General features: G+C 44.8%; 1 long non-coding RNA gene across 1 annotated transcript in view; it reads left to right on the top strand.

Moving 5' to 3' along the window:
* LOC128352990 (uncharacterized) overlaps positions 1–16,805 on the top strand; it is a 93,355-nt gene extending 76,550 nt beyond the window's left edge. The window contains exon 3 of the long non-coding RNA XR_008320766.1: positions 16,595–16,805. This is a non-coding gene — a long non-coding RNA (uncharacterized LOC128352990). The remainder of the gene's footprint in view (positions 1–16,594) is intronic.
* The last annotated feature ends 8,281 nt before the right edge of the window (positions 16,806–25,086 follow it).

The following is a 25,086-nucleotide window of genomic DNA, read 5'->3' as shown; positions in this document are numbered from 1 at the left end:
GTGGGGGGAGAAGGCGAGTCTACCTGCCAGCCGCCTGCCTGACCTGCAGAACTGTGGCCTTTGGCAGCAGCTGCTTTGCAGGATCAGGGCCAGGTGAGTCAGCAGTTCTTGCTACCAGCTGACCAGAGAGGCTATCTCTGGCCCTATATACGAACCCTGCCTGTGGCGGTGGGCCCACCACCAGCGGGATCGCCACCAAAGGAGTGACACCAAAGGGGGTTGCCCCGTTGGGGGAGCCACCTCAGTGGACAGCGAGGGCAAGGGCCAGGCCTCTTGGCCCAGGTATTTTTTTATGTGGTGGGCATTTAATAATGGGGCTTCTGTTTTTATTAGTCATGGGTGAGGATCTTTTAGAATGTGTCTGGGCTTGCCTGGAGATGGGGAGACAGGGTGTGTGTCCACAGACTGTGGGGCAGCCATCCCAGTTGTGGTAGGAAGCTGAAGAAGTAACATTGGCAGGTCAATGGGTCGTTACAGGGGAAGGGGACTTGGAAATCTAATAGCTGTTTCCCCTTCCGGCTGTCCTGCCAGCTCTTTGACCTTGGGGAGCAGTGCCAACCACCCTTCGAACCTCACCTTGCTCCTCTGTAATGCCAGGTCAGTCTGGAACAAATCAGAAACCATCCATGATTTGATTCTGGATGAAGGTGCCAACCTGGTATGTATTACAGAGAACTGGTTGGGGGAGGCTGGGGGCCCAGTGTGGTCCCAGCTTCTCCCTCCTGGGTACTCTGTTGAGGAGCAGATGAGGGACCGTGGGCGGGGAGGTGGAGTGGCTGTGGTCTATAAGAATAATATCTCCCTTACCCAGATCCCTGTTAGAGTGTCGAACCATATTGAATGTGTGTACTTAAGTTTGGGGACCAGGGATAGACTGGGACTTCTGTTGGTGTATTGATTGCCCCGCTGCTCAACAGAGTCCCTAACTGAGCTGACGGACTTGGTCTCAGGTTTGGTGTTGGAGTCTCCCAGGCTTGTGGTGCTGGGGGACTTCAATGTTCATTTCAGGACCAATTTGTCTGGGGCGGCTCAGGAGTTCATAGCGGCCATGACGACTATGGGCCTATCTCAAGTGGTCTAGGGATCAACGCACATTGCAGGTCACACACTTGATTTGGTATTTCACTCTGATCAGGGTGGTGTTCCATGAGTGGGGAATCCTGTGATTTCCCCAATGTCATGGATGGACCACCATCTGGTTAAGATTGGACTCACAGTCACACCCAGCCTTTGCAGGGGCGAGAGACCTATTAGGATGGTCCGCCCGAGAAGGTTATTGGATCCTATAGGATTTCAAGAAGCCTTGGAGGGATTTAGTGTTGACTCTGCCGGCGATCCTGTTGATGCCCTGGTGGAGAATTGGAACAGCCCTGCCCTGGTGGAGAATTGGAACAGCAAACTCACCAGGGTGGTAGACATGATAGCTCCTAAGTGTCCTCTCTGACCCGCTTCAAAACTGGCCCCTTGGTATACGAAAGAACTACGGGGGCTGAAGTGGCGAGGTAGACGACTGGAGCACAGGTGCAGAAAGACTCTGCTTGAATCCGACAGATTGCAACATAGAGCTCATTTGAAGATCTATGCTCAGGCGATACGTGCAGCAAAGAAGCGATTCTTTTCTGCCTGTATTGCATCCGCAAGTTCATGTCCGGCGGAGTTGTCCAGCCCCTCCTCTCTTGAATCGGAATCTGGAACCATCTACCACCCACTGTGATGTGTTTAATGAATTATTTGTGGACAAAATCTCTTGTATTCAGGCCGACTTAGACTCCGTCTCCACAATTACTTCAGTGTCTGATGTGGAGGTATCCAGCAACTCCTCTTATGTGGTTAGGTTGGATCAGTTCCAGTTTGTGACTCCTGAGCATGTGGACAAGCTGATTGGAATGGTGCGGCCCACCACCTGTTCTCTTGACCCTTGTCTGACATGGCTTATACTATCTGGCAGGGGGGTTGTTGTAGAAGGCCTGGTAGAGATTATAAATGCATCCCTTAGGGAAGGTAGGATGCCTCCTAGTCTTAAGGAGGCAATTCTGAAGAAGCCTACTTTGGATCCCTCAGAGCTGAGTAACTACAGGCCTGTCTCCAACCTTCCGTGGCTGGGCAAGGTAATTGAGAGGGTGGTGGCTTTCCAGCAACAGACAGTCTTGGAGGAAATGGATTATCTAGAACCATTTCAAACTGGCTTCCAGACTGGCTATGGGGTGGAGACTGCCTTGGTCAGCCTGATGGATGATCTCCAACTGGGAATTGACAGAGGAAGTGTGAATCTGTTGGTCCTTTTGGATCTCTCAGCGGCTTTCAATACTATCGACCATAGTATCCTTCTGGAGCGTCTGAAGGGGTTAGGAGTGAGTGGCACTGCTCTGCAGTGGTTCCATTCCCACCTCACGGGCAGGTTCCAGATGGTGTATCTCGGGGACTGCTGTTCTTAAAAAACTGAACTTCAGTATGGTGTCCCTCAGGGCTCAGTATTGTCTCCGATATTGTTTAACATCTACATGAAACCGCTGGGAGAGATTATCAGGAGATTTGGTGCTGGGTGCTATCAGTATGCTGATGACACCCAAATCTATTTCTCCATGTCAGCATCATCGGGAGAGGGCATAACCTCCCTAAATGCCTGTCTAGAGGCAGTAATGGGCTGGATGAGGGATAACAAACTGAGACTGAATCCAGAAAAGACAGAGGTACTCATTGTGCGGGGTTGAAACTCGAGAGATGATCTTGATCTGTCTGTTCTGGATGGGGTCACACTTCCCAGAAGGAACAGGGACGCAGTCTAGGGGTGCTTCTGGATCCAAGTCTCTCCCTGGTGTCCCAGGTTGAGGCAATGGCCAGAGGTGGCTTCTATTAGCTTCGGCTGATATGCCAGCTGCGCCCGTTTCTTGAGATAGACAGCCTCAAAACAGTGGTACATCTGCTGGTAACCTCCAGACTGGATTACTGTAATGCGCTCTATGTGTGGCTGCCCTTGTACATAGTCCGGAAACTACAGTTGGTCCAGAATGTGGCAGCCAGGCTCGTCTCTGGGTCACCTAGGAGAGTCCATATTACTCCTGTATTGAAGGAGTTACCCTGGGTGTCAATATGTTTCCGGGCAAAATACAAAGTGCTGGTCATAACCTATAAAGCCCAAACAGCTTGCATCCTAGGTATTTAAGAGAACGTCTTCTTCATCATGAACCCCACCGCCCACTGAGATCATCAGGAGAGGTCCGTCTGCATTCGCCACTGGCTTGTCTGGCGGCTACTCAGGGACCGCCCTTCTCCGTTGCTGCCCCGAGGCTTTGGAATGCGCTCCCTAGTGAAATAAGAGCCTCCCCATCTCTGACAATTTTAAAAAAGTCTTTAAAGACACATCTGTTCACCCAGGCTTTTAACAGATATTGTTTTAATTGTTCTAATGTTGTTTTTAGAATATCATTTTTAATTTTTTTTTTATTGCTGTGTTTTAAATTTCTTGTTTTTGTTTTAAACTAATGTTTTCCCTTTGTTTTTATCTGGTTGTAAACTGCCCAGAGACTTAAGTTTTGGGCGGTATAAAAATATGTTAAATAAATAAAATACATACAAAGGCAGCCCCACGTAGAGCACATTGCAATAGTCAAGCCTGGAGGTTACCAGCTGATACACCACTGCTTTGAGATCATTCTTTTCAAGAATGGGTGCAGTTGTTGAATCAGCTGAAGCTAATGGAATCAGCCGAAGCTGATAGAAAGTGCTCCTGGCCTTAGCCTCCATCTGAGATACCAGGGTGAGGCCTCGATCCAAGAGCACTCCCAAGCTGCATACCTGTTCCTTCTGGAGGAGTGTAACCCTACCCAGCACAGGAAGCGATAACTCATCCCTCAAATTCCAATCTTCTACAATGCACACCTCCATCTTGCTTCAATTTGTTATCCCTCATCCAGCCCATTGCTGCCTGTAGGTGGGCATTTAGAGAATCAATGCCATTTCCTTATAATGACAACGACAAGGAGAAATAGATTTGGGTGTCATCAGCATACTGATAACACCCTGCACCAAATCTCCTGATGACCTCACCCAACAGTTTCATATAAATATTTAAAAGCATTGATTACAGGATGGAGCCCTGAGGGGCTCCATATAATAGCTCCAGTTTCAAAGAGCAACTGTCACCAAGCTCTGCAATCTGGAATCTACTTGAGAGATAGGAGCAGAACCACTGCAAGGCAGTGCCTCCTATCTATCCTATCCAGCTCCCCCAGGCAATCCAGAAGGATACCATGGTCAATGGTATTGAGTGCCACCGAGAGATCAAAAAGAACCATCAGAGTCACACTCTGGTAAAGGTCATCAAGCTGACCAAGGCTGTCTCTCAACCCTATAGCCAGCTCTAAAGCCAGTTTGAAATGGGTCTAGATAATCAGTTTCCTCCAAAACCTCCTGGAGCTGCTTAGCCACCACTCTCTCAATCACCTTGCCCAACCATAGGAGATTGGAGACTGCTAAGGGATTCAGGGAAGGCTTCTTGAGAAGTGGTCTAACCATTGCCTCCTTCAGACAAGGAGGCATCCTACCCTCCCTCAGTGATGCGCTAATGATATTAAGCTAGATAGAAGCAGCCAAGTTGGGCAAGGAACCAGAGAACAAGTGGTAGGCCTCACCGCCCCAAGCAGCTTGTCCACATCCTCAGGAGTCACAGATTGAAACTGATCCAGTCTAATAGTGCAAGAGGGATTACACCCCCTTAATAGACTTTGTAGGAATAGTGGAGTCCAGATTGGCCCAATTATGTGGGGCTGCCTTTGAAAATCGTCCTGAAACTGCAGTTGGTGCAAAATAGGCCTGCAAGATTGTTTACTTGGGGTAGGCATTTGATCATATCACACTAGTGCGTTCTCAGCTGCACTAGCTTCCAGTCCGTTTCCGGGCCCAATTCAAAATGCTGGTTTTAACCTTTAAAGCCCTAAATGGCTTGGGACTGGGTTATCTGAGAGAGCACCTTGCCCCATATGTCCCAGCTTGGACCTTAAGATCCTCTTGGGAAACTCTGCTCCAAATGCCCCTGCCAAACAAAGTGAGACAGGTGGCTACTAGGAAGAGGGCCTTTATGGCAATGATACTCTATTGATGGATAGCCTCCCCAATGAGGTTCACCTGGTGCCTTCACTTTGTTCTTTTAGATGCTGAGTGAAGGCCTTTATGTTCATTCAGGCTTTTAAAAAATGATTTTTAAAATTGATTTTAAAAAACGTTTTTTTAAAAATTATTATTATTAATTCGATTTCTATACCGCCCTTCCAAAAATGGCTCAGGGCAGTTTACACAGAAAGATAATAAATAAATAAGATGGCTCCCTGTCCCCAAAGGGCTCACATTCTTAAAAAGACACAAGATAGACACCAGCAACAGTCACTGGAGGTACTGTGCTGGAGGTGGATAGGGCCAGTTACTCTCCCCCTGCTAAATAAAGAGAATCACCACTTTCAAAGGTGTCTCTTTGCCCAGTTAGCAGAGGATTTTAAACATGTTTGGTATTGTATTTTATATTTTTGTTTTGTATTGTTGTGTCTTATGTGTTTTTATTGTATGCTTTTTAATGTTGTGCTGTGAGCCACCCAGAGAACAATTTGTTATGGGGCGGCTAACAAATAAAATGTGTGTATTAATTATATCTAACACAAATAAAATAAAAAATAAAAAGTAACAATAACAATAACAAGACAACAACGATAAAGGTGGTCTTTGAGCGAGCCAATGAAAAAAGAGGGCTGTTATCAAAAGCTCCACTGGCTGAGGTTGATCGATTCAAGGCGGCAGGGTGAGACAATTTCAGTGTCTTCTCACAGAGGTCTTTCCCCTTTGGTCTGAAGGGCAAATTAGGCTAGAGAGGATTAGGAGGATTCACTCTTTGAAACAGGAGTCAAATCGAGACCGTATGGCCTGAGACTCAAATTAAGTATGGTAGTGAGACAACTAGGACTGTGTGCACCCAAGCTTCAGAGCCTTCTGCGGGAAAAAGAGCAACAGATTGCAACACCATCAACCTCTGCCATTAGCAGCAGACAGTATGAAGCCTGTGGATTGGCCAGATATGGCATAAATATCCAGAGTTTCATGTTGCCTGGTTAATCGAGCAGTTCTTTCTTCCTGCTCACAGTGCTTGAATTACAGAAAGGGCCGGAGGGAACCTAACTCTTTGCATTTTGTGCTGGCTGCCTTAGCTACTGCTTTTAAAAGGGGACAGGGAGGACTTGAATTGGCTCAGACTTGGGGGAAGTAGTGCATCGGGCTTGTGGGTTTTATTAACTGCCCCCCCTCCCTTTCCCCCTGTAATTCGAGCACTGACTGCTGCACTTCACACTTTTGTTCAACTGTGGCTCAAATCCCCGTTCCAATTCCAGCAATGGGCAGCAGTGACACCTGGGCTGTTCGTTTTGGATCAGGATTTGGCTGTTCCTGCTCACAGAAGGGCCAGCATGTCTGCAGGATGCTTTGGGATGAGCAGACAATGTGAAGCCATAGCAGTTGCTGGATGGCAGGCACCCTTTCTCTAGACTGCAATGCATATGTTAAAGCTACAGCAGGAAGCGTGCATTTTGTTTGCTTTGCATTACTTGCCCTCCACTCCTGAAATAAGCATATGTAGAAGTACACTCGGCAAAAGCAAACTTCTCTGTTCATTGTGACCTCTGAGGTCCAATAAAAAGGAATGTTTCTCAGATTAATAATTTATCATTTGTATCTGAGAACACCAGTGTCAGAGACTAATTCAAAAAGCCAAGGAAGTTATTATGCCATTGTAATTGAAATCAGAACTCATTTCCCTTTCCAGAGAAATGCTGGATAGGGGCAACTTTGCTGTATTACAGGCAGTGAGTGGTCAGCATAAAATCGCAGGAATTCAGAGCTTCACATACTTTGCTGCCATCAGAGGCCATTATAATTAAATGTATCGTAAATAATGTACGAAGCAAAGCAACACTATTTTGGATGATATTCCCTGAAGTGTTTTAGGGGCCTCTGAAAAGACATGCATTTAAATGGTGGAAGCAGTTTTGCTTCAAAGCTACAAAATTAAGCTCTCCTTTAAGTCAGTTTACTGGAATTGCAAAGGGGAATTTAAACAATATTTAATGGAACAACAAAAAGCCCAAGATTCCCTTGCCCCTGAAAATACCAAACCTCTCCCAAAGCTCCCCAAAGCTCTCAGGATTTTTAACAAGATAATTTTCATTTATTTATTTATTTAAAATATTTCTATACCGCCCAAAACTTCCATCTCTGCTGTTCATGGCTGCTGTTTGCATAAACTGTCTATTGTTTTTGTCCTCTTATAACTATTCTATCAGACTCTTTTTTTTTTGTACACTGTCATGCAGTCCTTACTGCACTCCTTGAGAAAAAAAGTTGATTCCTACTTCTTAAAATAATGGCATTCAGTTTTAAGGTTAAAAGACCATTTTTCTACCAGTCCTGGAAAAGGGGACACAAGTGTCTTCCAGTGTTGCCTGCAGGCTCCAGTCCTTCTAACTCTTCATCTCTTATTGTGCATCACATATTATCTTAAGAATTTTTCTTGGTAGATGAGTCAGCTATTCAAACTAGATGTGACAGAATTCCATGGCTGATTCTCTTAGCTAACATTGTAGAGGCACAGCCTGCAAACCACCTCTGCAGCATTTAATAATGCAGAGTTATGCTGCATGTGGGAGGCGCTGCGGTTTTCACCTATCCCACCCGAAGCGTTCCTTTCAACACAGAAGTAAATCCCTGACGGTTGTGCAGCCCTCAGTGATCTAGTTCTGGGTTGCAGGGAGCGCTTCGTGTTGGGGGAAGTCAGCAAAAATCTCCCCTCTGCACACAGAGCCAAACTCTGCATTACCAAAACACTGCAAAGGTGGTTTGCACATTGCGCCTCCTCAACGTGAGCAAAGATGTGAGCCTATGTGCTTTCCCCCTCCACTTTTAAGAAAAGCCAAAATGCTGTGGCCATGTCCTTTTCCCTTGGTTGCTTTTTAATTCAAAGTCACCTTCCCCAAGATGTTTTTTTTCCCACCTGTAGGGAAAAAATATACAGGGATCCCTATACCTTTCCCTCTGCAGTTCAGGGAGGTTTATTTTGAAGTGGAGAATGCCCAGAGAAAAATTGGTTAAGCAGCTTCTCTCCAGATACCTTGCCTCCACTCTCTTTCAGCCAAATTTGGGCTTTTAAAAAAAGGAGGGGGGAAATGGGCAGCTATGGAACAAGTCATTAGATCCTAAGAACCAAACAATAAAAAAGATTTGCTGTAGCCCTAATGAAGGGCTGCTCAACGTTGGCCCTCCTTCAGGTGTTGGCCTACAACTCCTGTAATCCTTTAGTTTTGGCCACTGTGAGTGGGGATTATGGAAGCTATAGTCCACAAACAGCTGGAGGGCCAAAGTTGAGCAGCCCTGCCCTAATGGGAGCTTTCCTCCTGGAGTAAATAGCAGCCATGGGAACAGGTGAGAGCTATCCAGTTTTGGACCATAGTGGTGGCAAAGAGTGGAAACACCCCTCACCCACACATGGTCATGATCTGGATGTAGCTCTGATCTACTGTACCATGTGGCTGCTATTGTCTTAAGGAAAGTCTAAATCTGTTGGGGCAAATGACGTATTAAATACGTGGTTGGTATCTTTACAGGCCTGTTCCCTGGCTGTTCCTGCCCCTCTGATCAGCTGCTTTGGCACTACATGAAGCCACTGAGGGAGGTCATCTGAAGAACTGGAGTGAGGTGTCATCAGGACACCTCACTTTGATTTCATATGATTCAAGTGAGGTAGTGGACATGCTAAATTGGTATCTGAGGTCACTTACTGTATAGACTGGATGGGGGTCAACAAAGCTATTCCAGACAAGATGGACATATTGTTGTTGCATTCATTGCCTGCCTGGGACAGTGTATGTAACCTGTCCTGGAAGGTGTGTCTCCTCCCACCTGCATGGTCAGGTCTGCACTTTGAGGGGTGCTCATAGACCCAAATCTGTTGCTGAAGACCCAAGTTACATTATGTTGAAGGGCAGGATATAATTTTTATAGTGTAGATAAATTATATATAGATATGTATATATAGATATATATTCTTATGTGACCCCAAGTGATCCCAGACAATCCGGGATCACATTGCGAATATGATAAAGTTACATGCCAAATAGCCATGTGACATTTAAGAGAGGAGAGCTGGTCTAAGGGAGGAGAGCTGGTCTTGTGGTAGCAAGCATGACTTGTCCCCTTAGCTAAGCCCTGGTTGCATATGAATGGGAGATAAGAAGTGTGAGCACTGTAAGATATTCCCCTCAGGGGATGGAGCCGCTCTAGGAAGAGCATCTAGGTTCCAAGTTCCCTCCCTGGCACCTCCAAGATAGGGCTGAGAGAGATTCCTGCCTGCAACCTTGGAGAAGCCACTGCCCATCTGTGAAGACAATACTGAGCTAGATGGACCAATGGTCTGACTCAGTATATGGCAGCTTCCTATGTTCCTGTGTTCCACTAGCCAGAGCTAGCTTTGGGTGAAGTCACTCAAGCATATGTAGCCAGTTCAGGGAATGAGGCTGTTGCTTGTCCTGAACACATCTCATGCAAACAAGGAAGGAAAATGCAGCTGTCATTTATTTATTTATCGCTAATTTTTTTATATTGCCTTTCATTAAAACAATCTCAAATTAAAACATTTAAGACAATATACGACTATAAAAGTTACACAATAAAAACATTAAATTGGTCTATAAAAATACAAATCTAATTAAAAGTTTTAAAAACATACACAATAGGACCATAAAATACAGAGCAGCAGCAACAAAAAACAATATAAAACTCATATAAAAGCCTGGGTAAAAAGCCAAGATTTCACGTGCTTTCTAAAAACTGTGATGGAGACTGAGGAGCGGATGTCCATCGAGAGAGCCTTCCAAAGTCTGGGGGCAATAACTGAGAAGGCCCTGTCCCACGTGCACAACAGCCGAGCCTCCTTCATTGCTGACACGTGGAGCAGAGCCCCCTCTGATGACCTCGTCAAGTGGGCAGAAAGCCTTGGGAGTAGGCGGTCCCTCAGGTATCCCGGGCTCACACTGTTAAGGGCTTCAAAGGTCAAAACCAGCATCTTGAATTGGACCTGAAAACAAATTGGCAGCTAATGCAGCTCTTTCAAAATGGGTGTAATATGATCCCAGCAGGCAGCTCCGGATAAAATCCTAGTTGCCACATTTTGCACTAGTTGCAGTTCCCTAATATTCTTCAAGTGCAGCCCCACATAGAGTGTGTTACAGTAATCATTCATTGCAGTTACCGCCACTTATATCACTGTCTGTCATCTTGATGAATTAGTGTGTGGATACTAATCCAGTGGCTTCTTTCCACCCAAACAGTTCAGGTACCTGCCCACATCTGGCTGCACATTCTGCCTTTCCACCTATTGGGTGACTTCTCATGATCACTCATAAGCAGCTGGAAAGTACATGGAGTGGAACTGGAGATTCCTGTGGCACATGCACCTACTGGGCATGTTGTCTGAAGCTACTGATGTGCCTGGTTACCGAACTTATCCCAAGATTCTATGAAGAATCTCCACCCAACTTGACACTCAGAGGCTCTACACACGATCAATGTGTGGAGCCTTACCGGGCTCAGCGGGATAGGACACGAGTAGGGAGCCATACCTGGGCGGCCGGATCAGCTAGCCACACGATTACCAGCTCCGTCACAGAACCAGTAGGGGCGGTGGGGATCGGGGGCTGACTGGCCCCTGGAAGTCCCAGAATGCCCCACGCAAGTGTGCGGGGTGTTCTGGGGGGGATCTCCAAGGCTGGAAGGCTTGTTGAAGCATCCCAGTAGGGGGTCTCCTCGTATGTCACCATGGCATGGAGCTGCACCGTGGCGTCTCACAATCAGGAAAACCAGGTTAACAGAGCGCTTGCTCCGTTAACCTGGTTTAAGGGGAGGGGTATTTTTGAAGGGTTGCTGCCCAGAGCCATGTGGCTCCCATTGCAGCACACGACTGCGTGGACCCAGGCTGGCCTCCCTTAGCCTGGTTCCGTGCAGTTGTGAGAATGGCCTCATTCCCCCGTTCACAGCTTTTCCCTTAAATTGTGAAAAGTGCCCCTGCCCCACAAACACTTTTTGTTGCCTGCACACAGAACTGCAACACTGAAGGGGTTTTACCTTAGCCCACATGAAACATTTGCTCTCTTGCCCAGCTAAAGTGTTTAAAACAACTACACCTATGCCTCCAACTCTGTGGGAACATTCATCATGACCCTATGAGCATATTTTTTATTACAAAATGAAAGGTCAGGAAAGGATGCCAGAGAAGACCTTATTTCAAGGATGGCTGATTTCAGCATGTTTTCTGTTATGTATTGTCTTTAGTAGGGAAACTAGAAACTAGCTAGCAAATAAAGAGAGGCAATTGATATTAGGTTACTTCCAATGGGAAAGCTTAGTAAGAAGAGTTGAACCCTAAACAGCAAAACTTTGGAATGATGCCTCGGACAGTTTAAGAGTAGTTTAAGAGACAAAAGGGAATAGAGTCATTCCTCAAGAAGAATGTACCAGCTCTGTACTTAAGGAAAAGAGTGGGTTGAGAGAATGTCCTAGAATTCTTGAAGAAGTTTTAGGTTCCTACATCAGTGCAGGATTCTTCGTAAGCAAATATCCCTAAATCCATCTAATAAAAAATGATGAATGAGGCACACTATTTGCAAGGCACATGTCTATATACCTTCCTCGTGTTTCATAGAGGAGTTTTGAAAAAATCATGTTCTTTCATATCTGTCAAGAACAGGCTGAGGCTGTGGGCAATTGCACTTGGTTCCTCATCTTGTTAAGGAGGCTGTGTTTTCCAGCCAAGTTCCCTGAGGACAGGTTCTGAAGCTGGGGCCTCAAGTATTACAGGCAAAATAACGGGGAGAACATAAGTCTCCCACTATTTATACCAGGGCTGGTAAATCTGGAGGTATCATACTGCCATCAACAATGCTGGGGTGGCTATTGTACCCCACTATTTCCTAAAGGCTCTGGGAGACCGGATCCAACTAGGCTAGATCCTAGCCTTGGGCTATATGAGATTCCTAGATCAACTTCCAGAGTTCCTGACACTATCCAGGCTATGTGGTTGTGAAGTGGGTGTATCTAGAGTGGAACCTGACAAGCAGTCAGGGGTTAATGGCAGGGGCTCAGCAGAGGCCAGAGAATGACCAGGTGATGCCCAAGTGCCCAACAGTGGTGAAGCTAATCAGGCGGAACTGGGGAGGCTGAAATTTAATATTATTTAGGAAAAACAAATAAGAAAAAAGATAACTCACTTTTAAATTGCTTGAAGATTTTAATCCTCTTGATGGTAGCTAATAGCGAGTATTTATAAGCAAACAGTGTAACAATAATGAAAATGGATATTTTTCAGAGTTGGAGTGAATATGACAGTAGATCTATATCTGATGACATCTAGGCAATACTGCACGGCCAAGTACATTTGATGTTTTTAATCCAAGGTTACACAATTTGGGTTTGTTTTTAAAAATCCTGATTTACCTGCACAACTATCTGTGCTACCTCTGAGGTTTAGATCCATCCAATGAAATCCAATGACCAGCCACTGACTAACAAGGCAATGCCTTGAGCTGTGAGAGTCTTCCCTGACCCTCCCCAGCTATTCATGCCAAAGGTGCCCCAAATGTTCTAATAATCTGATAACATATGGCCGCCTCCTTGCATCGTCTGGCAAGTGGGGAAGCATGAGCAGGAACGGAAGTCATGAGTACTCTTCACCATCAAGTTCCGCGCCTAACAGAGGCTAGCCTCAGATCGTGTTAGGCTAAAGTAGCCCCTCTTCAACCCTCCCCCACCTTTTTCCTGTGCATGGCATGCTGACACTGTATGGAGTCTAGAGGCTGGATTTTGTCAGCCTCTCATGAGCAAGTGCATGGCAGTGTTAGATGAATCGGAAGGGAAATACAACAAACATACTTCGTGATTGGTTGTTGGCTTCTGGGACTGGTAGATGAGTTATTTATTTTATTCATTTTGGGGTAGGCTCAGCCTCAAAGGATGTCCAATGAGGACCAGAAGAGATTGCTTCAAGTGGAGGCACGTGGCCAGACAGGACAAGCAGGGGCAAGAAGAAACTGGAGAAGTCTGGGGAGCAAGAGGGAGGGGTGCTGTTTCTAGGCAAGAGGAAGAGAGCCAGATTGAGGGGAGAAGGAAGAGCCTGGGAACCAGAGACAGTGATTGCTTGAAGGCTATGAGGAATAAGTTGTTGCAACTTCTTGAGAAGGCCTGGGCTGTGAGTTTTCATATATGGCCAATGAAAAGGCTAGCACATGCTAGCTTTGAGATGAAAGGGTTCTAGGAGACGTATCCCCCTTTCTTTGGTCTAGCATTGCCATGGGATCTTCTTCCACAGGGTCCCATCAGTGTATACTGCAGTCTGTTTGTTACACATTAAACAATCCATCAGTTTCTGTGCAGACAATAATAGTGAACACCTATAATGCAGAGCTACTCTGACAAGACTTGACAGCAGATGCCTACTGCCAAGAAGCAAACTGTAGACCTGTCATGATTCCTACCAGAGCCAGGGAGCTTTGGTGTTGAATCCTTGTCTGTAAGGGATTCACAGTAGGCTGACACCATGCACTTCATTTTGATGTAGGAAAACCCATTCTCCATATAAGGTACCTGGATGGGTGGGGCGGGGGAGTGGCAAAAGCCTCCCCAAAAGGGCTGAGCAAGTGTAGTCCTTCAAAGGCGTGTGACTAAGGAAGACTGTTGAGAACTACACCTGGTTTCGCACTCTGTACATGCTCAGAGGGAAAGAGGCAAAGTCACATCATAAACAAACTGAATTGGTTCTTGGAGATGGTGACCATGTAGGATCTGGGCGCAAAGAGAGATAGAGAGAGACACACTCAGAAAGTTCAATGGGCTTTATTATAAAAAGTTGTGCATCAGGATAAAATAAAAACATGTTTCTGATTCAAGTGTAGTGTAATGTGCCTAACTAACATACGTGTGTGCAATCAGTAATTATAGCTATCTAACAATCTAACAAATCCTAATAAAACATTTAGAGAGAAACAGAGAAAGAAGAAGGACGAAGGGGGGGGGCTTAGGAAGGGGGTGGCAGTGATTAGTAAGGAGGAGGAAAGTGGGGAGCAGGCTAGGCTGTGCGTTGAATAGGCATCTCACCAGGTTCATGAAGAAGGCTTCCAAGGAATTGTTCATTGCTGGAACTTGAGAGTGATGCAGGCTTCAGATAGAGGAGAAACACGGGTGCTGGAGAACAGGAGCCTGGGGTGCAAGCTTGAAGTAGTCAAGCAGGCTGTGGTCAGCTGCTCAGAGCAAAGTGAAGCACCATGGCTGGGTAGTCTGGACTTCTCACTGCACAGCAGAAGTCACAGACAGTTCCTGTCCATGGACAGAGTTCCTGCTTGTTGCCCCGTGGCTCAGCAGCAAACTCTGGGATGGCTCTTGAGCAAGTATGCTTGTTAGGCAAGATTGCTAATCTGCCATGTCCAGAGACTCCTTCTTATAGTGGTCCCATCCTTTGATGTCCATTTGAGTCTCCTGGATCACAAAAGGTGTCCATTCCTGTTATCTTCTGGATATTGTCTTTTAATTATCAAAATTAGCTCAGGATATTTGGTCAGTCCAGGGTAACATCAATCCCATCTTCTGTTAGCTGTTATCTTGGGGAGGGGACCTTCTATTTCGCCCAAAGCAAATCTGCATCTCTGAGCTGCAAATGGGCATCTTCTCTTGTCCTCAGATTTGGGGCCTGGTCCCAGAAGGTGTTAAAAGGTGTTAGTAAAAGGACTAAATCTACAGGTGTTTTCCTAGAGTGGAATTTCTATAGACAGCAACTGAGTATCCCCTTTGAGCATAGCAGAGCAATCATTGACAAAGATTAACATAGACTTCTTGAAACAGGAAAGGGGAGCTCAGCCTCTGGCCTCTTCCACAGACATTATCTGATAGTGAGTTACATTTTAGCATATTGATAGCTCAGGCCTAGCCCTTGTGAGTGCCCATTTCACAGTACAATGCTGGATTGCCTCTTCCTTCACAGAGCAGTTAGCTGAGGCAGTCATTAGACCTGGGTGTCAGTTCACTTTGAGTTCAGGCATTAATCCATTCCTTAATAAAATGGAATCAGACACAGGCCTGGGTTCCATATAATTGTGGGTTGGTGGCTCTGGGTTTAATGTTGGGGTTGGGGGTGGGGGTGGTCCCCAACAAGACCTGAAATGAAGAGTAGCACGGTTTACCAACAAGTGTTTATTATTACCTTAGAAGAAAAACAAGCTTATGCAATAAGATCAAATGTCTCTTCATAAAGCAGACTGTAAAACAGAGTTTTCATTAAACCTGGCAACTCAGATTCCAAGCAATACAGAAAAGAAAAATACTAGTTCCCTCATGCGTCTAACTGAACTGGTCCTAACTTGTTACTCACGGACTGTGGCCTTCCCATTTCCCCAGCAGCTTCCTCAGGGCACTCCTGGGACAGACTAACAAACAGACCAAAGCTTTCTCCTCTCCAGTAGGTGGCTGAGTGTGTAGTTCCCACCCAGTCCTCTGGACAGGTCCTTCTTCTTTGAATTTCTAGGGCTTTTTCCCTCTTTTAGGAAAGGCCCACTCTCCAGCAGTTGCTCTTAGCGAGGCCTACTCCTCCCTCAAAGGCTTCCCATCACTACAAGACCTCACTCTCTAATTCCAATCCATGAAACAGATCACTATATGCCTTTCCCGTTTTTTTTAGAGATGGTGCTAGTGACCCGAGGAGTCACTTGAAAGGGTATTGTGCTTTGGAGGTCATTCCCTTTTGGACTTTAAAAAAACATGCTATGGGCCTGTGCTGACCTGCTGTCTCCTTTGCTCATTTGGTCAGCTGGAACATGATTCAACTCTGCCAGCCAAGCCCTCTTTATCTAGTCGTAGTTACACCTGGGAGGTTTCATTTGGCCCTTGACAGTATGATGAAGCTTGACATTCCGAGTTCTCATCTAAATGCATGTGTTGATGCAGAATTATTCATAATCCCATATGAGGGGGCGGGGGAGAACCGTTATGCGCAAGACACTGCATTGGATTGCCAGTTGTGGTTTTGATAGGCAAGATGCATATTTGAACAGTACATCCAGTTCTTTTGGGATGGCTTGCTGTGGTTTCAGGCATTCCCTCATATGGATAACCTTAGCTAAACCTATCAATAACCCACGTTCCACATTCTGAGCCCAGACCTAAAATATTTCAGCCTGGGTAATAACCAAAAAGAAATCAATGGTGCTAATCCATGACTCAGTATGCATAGGCCTGCAGACATAATGAGTTGAGTTCTTGGTTCATTTTCTCATAAAAACCATAACAGTTGTGGTACTCAGACTAAACTAAGTGGCAGTAACCTTGCATATCGGCAGGCTTTTGGCATCAAGTATGTCTTCATTTGCCAAACCACTGTCTTTTTTCCAAAAAGCCATTTTTCCAGATTTTCATTTAAGATACTAAGCAAAATAAGTAGCTACTAGAAAATTCTTAATAAAAAACAGAATTTCTTAATATATACAAAATCACAATCCTGAGAGCACTTTAACTTGGACGTTTACAGAGCCAGCAACACAGTTTCAAGAAAAAAGGAGGCTAAATGGTTGCATTTTCTCTCCTGATAATGACAAATAATGCTAGAAAACAGCGAAGTATATAAAGCAGCACCTGACTTTAAGACTTTGAAGCCCTTCCAGAAGAACTGCATGAGGCAAATGATCAACCACCAACAATTCATACAATGAAACCGGTTTTGAACAGGATCCCAACAACTTTATGAGGTAGGAAACCAATGTTGGAATAAAATTATTTGTCTGAATATAATACACTGACCATCTCTCTGATGTAAGCCCCATTCATTTCAATGGTGCACTGTTGGGAGCGGCATGCAATGAGTAGGGATGTGCGTTTCGTTACAGATACAAAACATTTTGTGCACAAAACAAGCCATTTTGGATGTTTTGTAGCCAAAACAAAATACCCAATGCTCAAAACAGAAAATTTTGTAGCCAAAACAAAACGTCCTTGTTTCGGATACAAAATGTTTTGTTGTTTCGGCTGTTTTGGAACTCCATTTTGCAATCGCAAAAAGTCTTTCTCCTTCAGTCTCCATTTTGAGTTTTGACATCTGTTTGAATTTCCAGCCCTTCCAGCCCACAGACTGGCCAGCAAAAGCATGGGCTGGTCTGCTGGCAATTGCCTCCTTATTCCTTTCAAGCAAATTTAAGGCTAAATTTTACCCTCATTGGCTAGTGGTGCAGTGTGCATTTACCCTCATTGGCAAGTGGGGCAGTGTGCATGTCATTGTTGTTGTTTCACACTGTTGTGTGTAGATCAATTGCATTTCGGGTGGGGGGGGATGTGGATGTGCATGACCTTTGGAAATCTGTCTGATTTTTTCCAGAGCTCTGCTGTTGTTGATGTGTGATGTTGATGTTATTTGGGGTGGATTCAGGGCAGAAAGGGGGCTTTAGGGGCAGAAGAGTGGTTCAGGTGGCAGTGCCCCAATGGGTGCCTGCCACAACCCAGATTCCAAAGGAATAGGGCAAAGGGCTGATTTCTTAGGAACTGTTGAAGTTTACACTTCTTTAAAGTCCACCCCCAAGGGAATAATGGAGGTTTCAGCAGACCCATAACTCCACCTGGGGGGCACTGGGGTGGCCGGGAGCGAGTGGTGGTGCAGTGCATATAGGGTGCCAACCACCCCCATGGGTTGCTAACCTATGGGGTGCTGGGTTCTGTTGTTTCTGAGGTGTTCTGAGTGTAGATTCTCTGGTAGCATATGAGATTTTTAATGACAAACCATGAATCCACTCTCATATGCTACCAGAGAATCTGAATCTACACTCAAAACATCTCAGAAACAACAGAACACAGTACCCCATGGGTTAGCAACCTATGGGGGTGGTTGGCACCCTATGTGCTCTACACCACCACTCGCTCTGGGCCACCCTGGTGCCCCCCAAGTGCAGTTATGGAGCAGGAATTATGGAGGTCCATCATTCCCTATGGGGAAGAACTTTACAGACGCACAAACTCCATTACATCTTTAAAAATCAGCCTTCTGCCCAATTCCTTTGAAATAATTCTGGCAGCTTCCTTGCCCCCACCGGGCACTACCACCCACCCTACTCTGCTCTGGGCCACTCCTTTCCCCCCAACATGAAGCTATACTTTTACTAAAACCTCCATTCTTCCCTATGGGAAAAATCCTATACTTCAAAAATTCACCAAAAACCAGCACTTTGTCCAATTCCTCTGAAATTTGGGTGGTAGTTTCCACCCATTGGGCACTACCACCTCCGCCCACTAGTTTTTTTCTGGGGCCATTTTTTAAAATCTGAAACATTTCGGATTCGGATTTTGCAATTTCGAACAAAGAACAAAATTGGGGTGTTTGGGATTGGCTGATTTCGAACAAAGAACACAATGGGGGTGTTTCAGATTCAGACCAAAAACAAAACAGAAAAAAAACAAAATGCACAACCCTAGCAATGAGTGGCAACCATGAAGGTTGGTACTCAGGGACTTTGAACAGAATACATTGAACAGAGGCTCTGAACAGAATTCAGCAAGATTCATGTGTTACTTACGATTCATCTGTGACAATGGGGCCAACTTCATGTGTGTGCACAAGGTTACCATATGGAAAAGGCAGGTCTCCTGTACTTTAAGAGATACACAGAAGAGGGCATTTCAGCAGGTTCCACTTTTCTTTCCCCTGCATGACAAGCTGCACTTGATGAAATGCCCTCTACTGTGTAAAACCATGCAGGGGGAGGTGTGTGTGTGATATGAACCAGGGCAAATACTTTTCAGGCAGTTGGAGGCCATATTGCAGTGCCATCATGGCTCAAGTTACACAGACTCATTTTTCAGTCCTGCTGTCGTCTTTGGTCAAACAGGCTTGGAGTGTTTTTGGCATCTCAAGGATTGACTTGGTAAGGCTGAAACTAGCTCTCTGTAGTACAAGCAGCTGTAACAGATGTGTGTGCATGGCTGCCACCAGCACTTATGTGCTACTGTACATAGCATCACTGTGAGGAGTAACATGTTTCTCTCACTAATGCTTGGAGCAGCTTTACCGTTCTTATTTACTACAAAAAAATTAGTACAGGAAAGGATGTGGGCATATCTACTTCTCCCCATGAGAGGTCATGTAACTCCTTAAACAGAAAAACAATCATGTGAATTCACTATTTGAACTCACCAACTGACTCTTAGATTGATAGGAGCTTGACACATGCATTCAGGCAACAAGAATAGGTGTTAAGGAGGCTGTGCCTGATTATAACTATTTTAATTGATTCATCATACAAATTTTAGTTAGTCAATTATATCTGCATTAATTTGCATTTGAGGGGGAAAGCAATACAGAAAAAAGCATATGATATTTGCTTTTAGATAATGTGTGCATATTTGTAGCAAACATTATCTTAGTAGAGGCATTCTCTGTTCGCTCTCATAGGAAGAAGTGGCTCTTTGGAGATGTCACTTGCCATCTGCAACTTTTTAAAGTACTGGTATTCAAAGTAATATTTTTTAAAAATCTGCTGACTAGTTGATCCACGGCACCTTTTCAGTTGATCAGAATGTTTTAAATCAGTAATCTAATCAAAATTAACTAAATGTTTCTCACATAGTTTGAAGTCGGACTATCAACCAATCAAAGGATTTTTAACTCATTATTTAAAACAATAAATCAATTATATTTAAATAAATTTGCTCATTATCAAACCTTCAGTATAAGCTTTATTTCAAAGACCCTGAAAGAAGTGTAAGATGCCATAAGTTGGTTTTGTTTGTTTTTTAATCCACTGGGGCTATTCTCACGAGCAGCAAAAATCGGACTAGGAGAGCCTAGGCCGATTTTTGCTGTTTGTATAAACCACTGGGCTCGCAGGCAAGCCCGGTGACTTACAAGCAGCTAGCCCGCTTTTGTAGCCCTCTCCTAAGCCCAGGTTTGCGGGCCGAGTGCTCCGCAAACCTGGGCTTCCTGATCGTGAGTAGGCGCCATGGCTACACACGAGTAGACCCTTGGAGGGGAGGCAAAAAGCCGCCTCCCGGCTCCGGGGGTCTCCCCAGTATGCCCTGCGCTCTCGTGCAGGGCATACTGGAGCTTCCGGGGGCCATGCGGCCCCAAAGCTTCCCAACTCCGTTATGGAGCCGGCAATTGTATGGGCGGCCAATCCGGCCACCCAGGGCTCCCGCTCTGATCGTGAGCGGGGAGAGCGGGCTTAGCCCGCACTCCCCACTCTGCTGCAGAAATCGAGTCTCACTGATCGTGAGACCTGGCTCACTATTTGTTAAATGAAAAGGTGGTAACTGTTTTGTTTCCATTCCTTGTCATGGTAACATAACCCAAACATTTTAAAAATTAACAAATGTGCCGATAAAGGGTAAATCTCAGTCCAACTAATTAATATTTGCCTGCACTGATTACAATGGGCCCTCATCAAAATAAATTAAAGCTTCAGCTGGGTAATCTATTGATTAAACCTGGCTCACTGCATTCTTGAGTGAAATGTTGGGCATTTTTAAAAGGTTGTTTCTAGAAATCATCATAGCTACAATAAAAGTTTCTTCTAAATCCCATATAGCACTTTTAGTAGTATTAAGCAGCTCACCATTAGGTAGTGGTGTGATCTTTTTGGTCCTGAGTGAAGTAGTTTATTTTAAAAACCTGGTAAAGATTCCCATTTCCCCAGCAGAGTAAGAACACTCTCCCATTGGTTAGGTGATTATGACATCAATGCTGTTTAACCTCCTGATCTCCTTGACAAGTGCATAGATAGGATTGGCTGAGTTCCAGGCTTGTTTGTGACTTGTTTTGTGCCAGTTCATTACAATGATTGAAAAAGGATTTGTCAAAAGAGATTCAGAAAATATATGATCTATGTACGATAGCATGGTTCTTCACTATCAGTGAGGATTACATAGGAGTGGAGATGATGGGAGTGAAGACCACAAGGTTAATATTAGAACAGGTTTTATCTCAAAATTTCCAACCCAGGGCCCAGACCTTATATGGCATAGCAGTATGGAAGAAATTATTTTTATTTATTTTTTCTCCTCCTCCTCTTCTTTTTTTTTAAAGGGAGCAACTGTGTGCAAAAGGGAGAGGGGCTAAGAGTGGCTGGTCAGTTAGACCATTGTGGTGATATAGCACAGCCTACATGGCTGCTGCTTGTTTGGGGGTGTGTGGCAAAATTGAAATGTCAAGTCTTTTATTTCAGCAGTGTGTGAGCAGATTTCAGGGGGGTGGAGGGAAGCGACCAGGAGGCTTTACAGACAGGGCTTTTATTTCAAATCCACTCCGGATTGGAGTGTGCCAGTCCACATATTAGCTGGATTTACCCCGAAATCCCCACGGGCTATCAGGGACCAGGACAGGCAGGACTTTGTTTCCCCCCGAATGGAGGCCACACATTCTGGCTTAGCTCGAAGTATGTCCAGTTTTTTAAAATCCTCTTCTTTCAGAGGCTTTGGGTGAGGTGTGTGTGGGGGAAACAGGGCTTCTGTTATGCCCCACAGTTTATCTGTAATGTGTGGGGTGGCCAAGACATTAAATTGGCATGTTCCAAAACTCAATGGAGGGGAGTTTGACAGCTGTTTGGGGTATGGTCTGCTCTAAGTGATTTGCAATTGCAAGCCCTGGGATGGGGGATGTGTTGTTGCAGATTGCTGATACTCTGTTGAGAGAGTTCAGAAGGGGAGGGGAAGTGAGAAATTCCTGAGTTAAACACAAGAACAAACTGCAAAATGTTTGTCTTCCTACATTTTACATAGCCTTTAGATATGCAGAACGGTTGTAACCTGAGCCTGTTTTTTGTCTGAGCTGATTCCGTTAGGTGAGTGGGGCGGGGGGGGGGACGAAACATGAGGTGATGAAGGCAATCACTGACAAAGGCAAGGGTTAAGCCTCCTGCTGTTTGTTCCAGCTGGCAACTCATCATGCCATCCTTCTGCTCTTAGCAGTCAAACAAACAAAAAACAAACAAACCACTCTCTTGCCTCTTCCTCTGTGGTGTGATTTGTGATTGGTTGAAGGAAAAGCCCGGAGCAAGCTGGTGGGAACATACAGGAAAAAGATCTGCCAGGGAGTGCAGGGAAGAGCCAGTGGCTATGTGAACTGTCAATTGAATCCTCTGAATTAAACATCTTGCAAATCTGCTATGAGGTAGATTCGCTCTTCAGATACCTTGCAGCATGAAGCCATGTATGAATAACTCCCAGGTGACTTGTAACTGCTTTGCAGTGAGAACTGAACTGAAATACTTTGGGACAGAAGGGAGAGCAATCCCCTATTATCTAGCAGAAGCAAAGTCAAGCTGAGATTCTGGTAACTTCTTTAGAATCCTGCTTGTATCTCAGTGTGACTGTTCCTTAGATGAGAGGTTTTTTCTTCTCAAAACTACAGTGGGGAAAACTCCCCTAGAAGTATCCAGGCTAGTACTTGTACATGTGGAACATGTGTACTCCCTTCCACTTGTGCAAGGGAGGAGGGGCTATTTTCTGTGGATCCCCCTCTTTCTTCTGCAGCTCCCTGTGCCCACTTAAAACATGTCCCTGGAGCAGAGCCTGGGAGGGGGGCAGAGGGCTGAGGGCTGCAGAGATAAGGGGGATTGACAAAAAGTGCCCCTCTCCCTTGTCCAAGTGGAAAGGTTTTGCTTACCCAAGTATGGTCTAGAGATGCTTCCCCTGGAAAATATGTTTGCAGTTTCTGATTAGCATGAAGAATCCATACGAATTCATTCTATTGTCAAGGGCTAAGGCAGTTTATTCTCCACTATTTTCACTCCCCTTCCTCAGGCACATATTGCCCTCAGCCATTGCAAATATTCCACCCATCTTTTCTCTCTATTACCTTGTCTCAGCAAAAACACAAAACCTCTGAAAAAGGCTGGAACCAGCATATCATCTACAAATGTGGCTGATTCTCTGCTTAGATTCCTTTAAACCAAGGATTCTCAACCTGTGGTCCTTCAGATGTTGCTGAACTCCATCATCCTCCAGATCATCATCCTCCAGATGTTGCTGAACTCCATCATCCTCCAGATCATCATCCTCCAGATGTTGCTGAACTCCATCATCAACCAATTGTGACAGGAGGCATTACAGATAGGGCTTCTACCCCGAATCTCCTTCTGAAGAGAATGTGTGCATTCAGACACCAGCCAAACTTACCCCAAAGTCCCTTCGAGATCCTTGAACCCACTCCACACACAAATCGGGCATTGTCTTTCGAATTCTAGCTTATCTCAAGGTATTTCCGGGTTTTTAAAATGCAGGTTTTAAGCTACTTTTTCTGAAAATGCCGGAGTAAATAGGGAGAGGCACTGATGTACAATCACTAGCATGATAAGGATGCTCTCTTTAGAAATGCCGATGTAGCTCTTCAGTACTCCCCCCACCATTGGCTAGAAGGAAAACACAGAAGCATGCCATGTGAATTTGTAAAAACAAAAACCAAGAGCCCAGGGGAGGCGCTGCTTCCCTCAATGCTGCAAGTGTGATTCGAAGTGACTTCGCTCAACATTTACCCTGCAGCATGAAGCCATGGGCAAATAACTCCCTGGGGATGATGGGAGTTGTAGTTCAGCGACATTTGGAGGATCACAGATTGGGAACCCCTGTATTAAACTCTCAGAGTCAGTTCTCAAGCAGAGCATGAACAATAAAGCAACTTTAGATGAGACAGGCCTTGAAAATTTAGTACTTTGGCAGTAGTATATTCTACCATTCAAGTTCTATCTACAGTTTTTAATATTTTTTCCATTCTCATGTAACTGAGAAGACATCAGAAAATCCTTATTAAAATTGTTAACATATGTGCCGTCTACAAGTACACTATCATGCTAGTTGTGCGATTGCAATCTTTAGTGCTTCCAATTAATTTTGCTGGGGCAGGATTGAGTCAGGATGAGGTTTCAGTTTCCAATTCAAAGGAACACCTGCTGATAGAATATTTATGGTAAAAAGGGTCAATGGGGCCTTTTTTTTAATCATGTGCATTCTATGGATATCTGTAAAGTGTAGATCTAGATAGTATTATAGGGTGGAATTATCCATGAGAGGAATCAGAGATCCATGAGACCAGTTTTAGTTATTATGCATATTTGATCACTTCCCTCTGTTGCTAGTTATTTTAATTGCAAAGATTCTGCAGCTTAAAGTAGCTTATATTCAAAAAGAACCCACTGACATCTCCTTTCAAAATGTGAAGCTGATCCATACCAGGGTTGGGATAAAATTTCTGATCAAGACCTTTGTGGGGAGTAAGTATTGACACTAGCTGCCAGTACTGGTCTAAATAGCCTATCAGTGGAACTCTGTATAAGGTAACTCATCTAAAACAAATTAATGTTTTCAGCAGTCATCTAAACAGGCTTGCACTTCATCTTCTTAAAGCCAAGATAATAAGCATTTGAGCCAGCATGACTTTCCAAAATTATGTAGCATTTTAATAATCTTCTCGTGATGGCTGGTGTGTTACAGAACTTTTCATTAAATGAAGCACTGCCAACTGGCAGTCACTCAAAAGGGGTTTAAAAGGCAAGCACTGAAAAATTAGCTGAGCATATGCAAGAAAGGATTCCCTGGTTCAGCTGCAACAGTTTCTGCCATTTCAACACGTTTGCATTAAGGAGTTAAGAATTAGGATCCAATGTAGCACCTATGTTTTTAATAAACCTACTGGAGCCAAACAAATGACTGCTTAAAATAACTATAATTGCAATAATTGTGCTAGCTTAGGTCACACTGAACAAACATGGACAATATGGAGGGGGAGGGGCCATAACTCAGTGGCAGAGTATATGCTGCTTTGTATAAAGAAGGCCCCAGCTGAAACTCTGGAGAGTCACTGCCAGTCAATTTAGACAATACTGACCTAGATGGACCAGTGGTCTGACTCAGGAAGATGCAACTTCATCACTTCAAAGGGAGGAGTTTACAATGGTCTCCATGATTGGCTTCTTGGAGATGTGGCAAAATGGTGGGTTCCATTGGTGGGTTCCATTCCATGTGGGAGGGCATCCCACATTTGCTTCAAGC

Source organism: Hemicordylus capensis, chromosome 4, assembly GCF_027244095.1.
Source record: "Hemicordylus capensis ecotype Gifberg chromosome 4, rHemCap1.1.pri, whole genome shotgun sequence".
Lineage (NCBI taxonomy): Eukaryota > Metazoa > Chordata > Lepidosauria > Squamata > Cordylidae > Hemicordylus > Hemicordylus capensis.
Note: the sequence above shows the minus strand (reverse complement) of the source record. Positions and strands in the feature narration are given on the sequence as shown.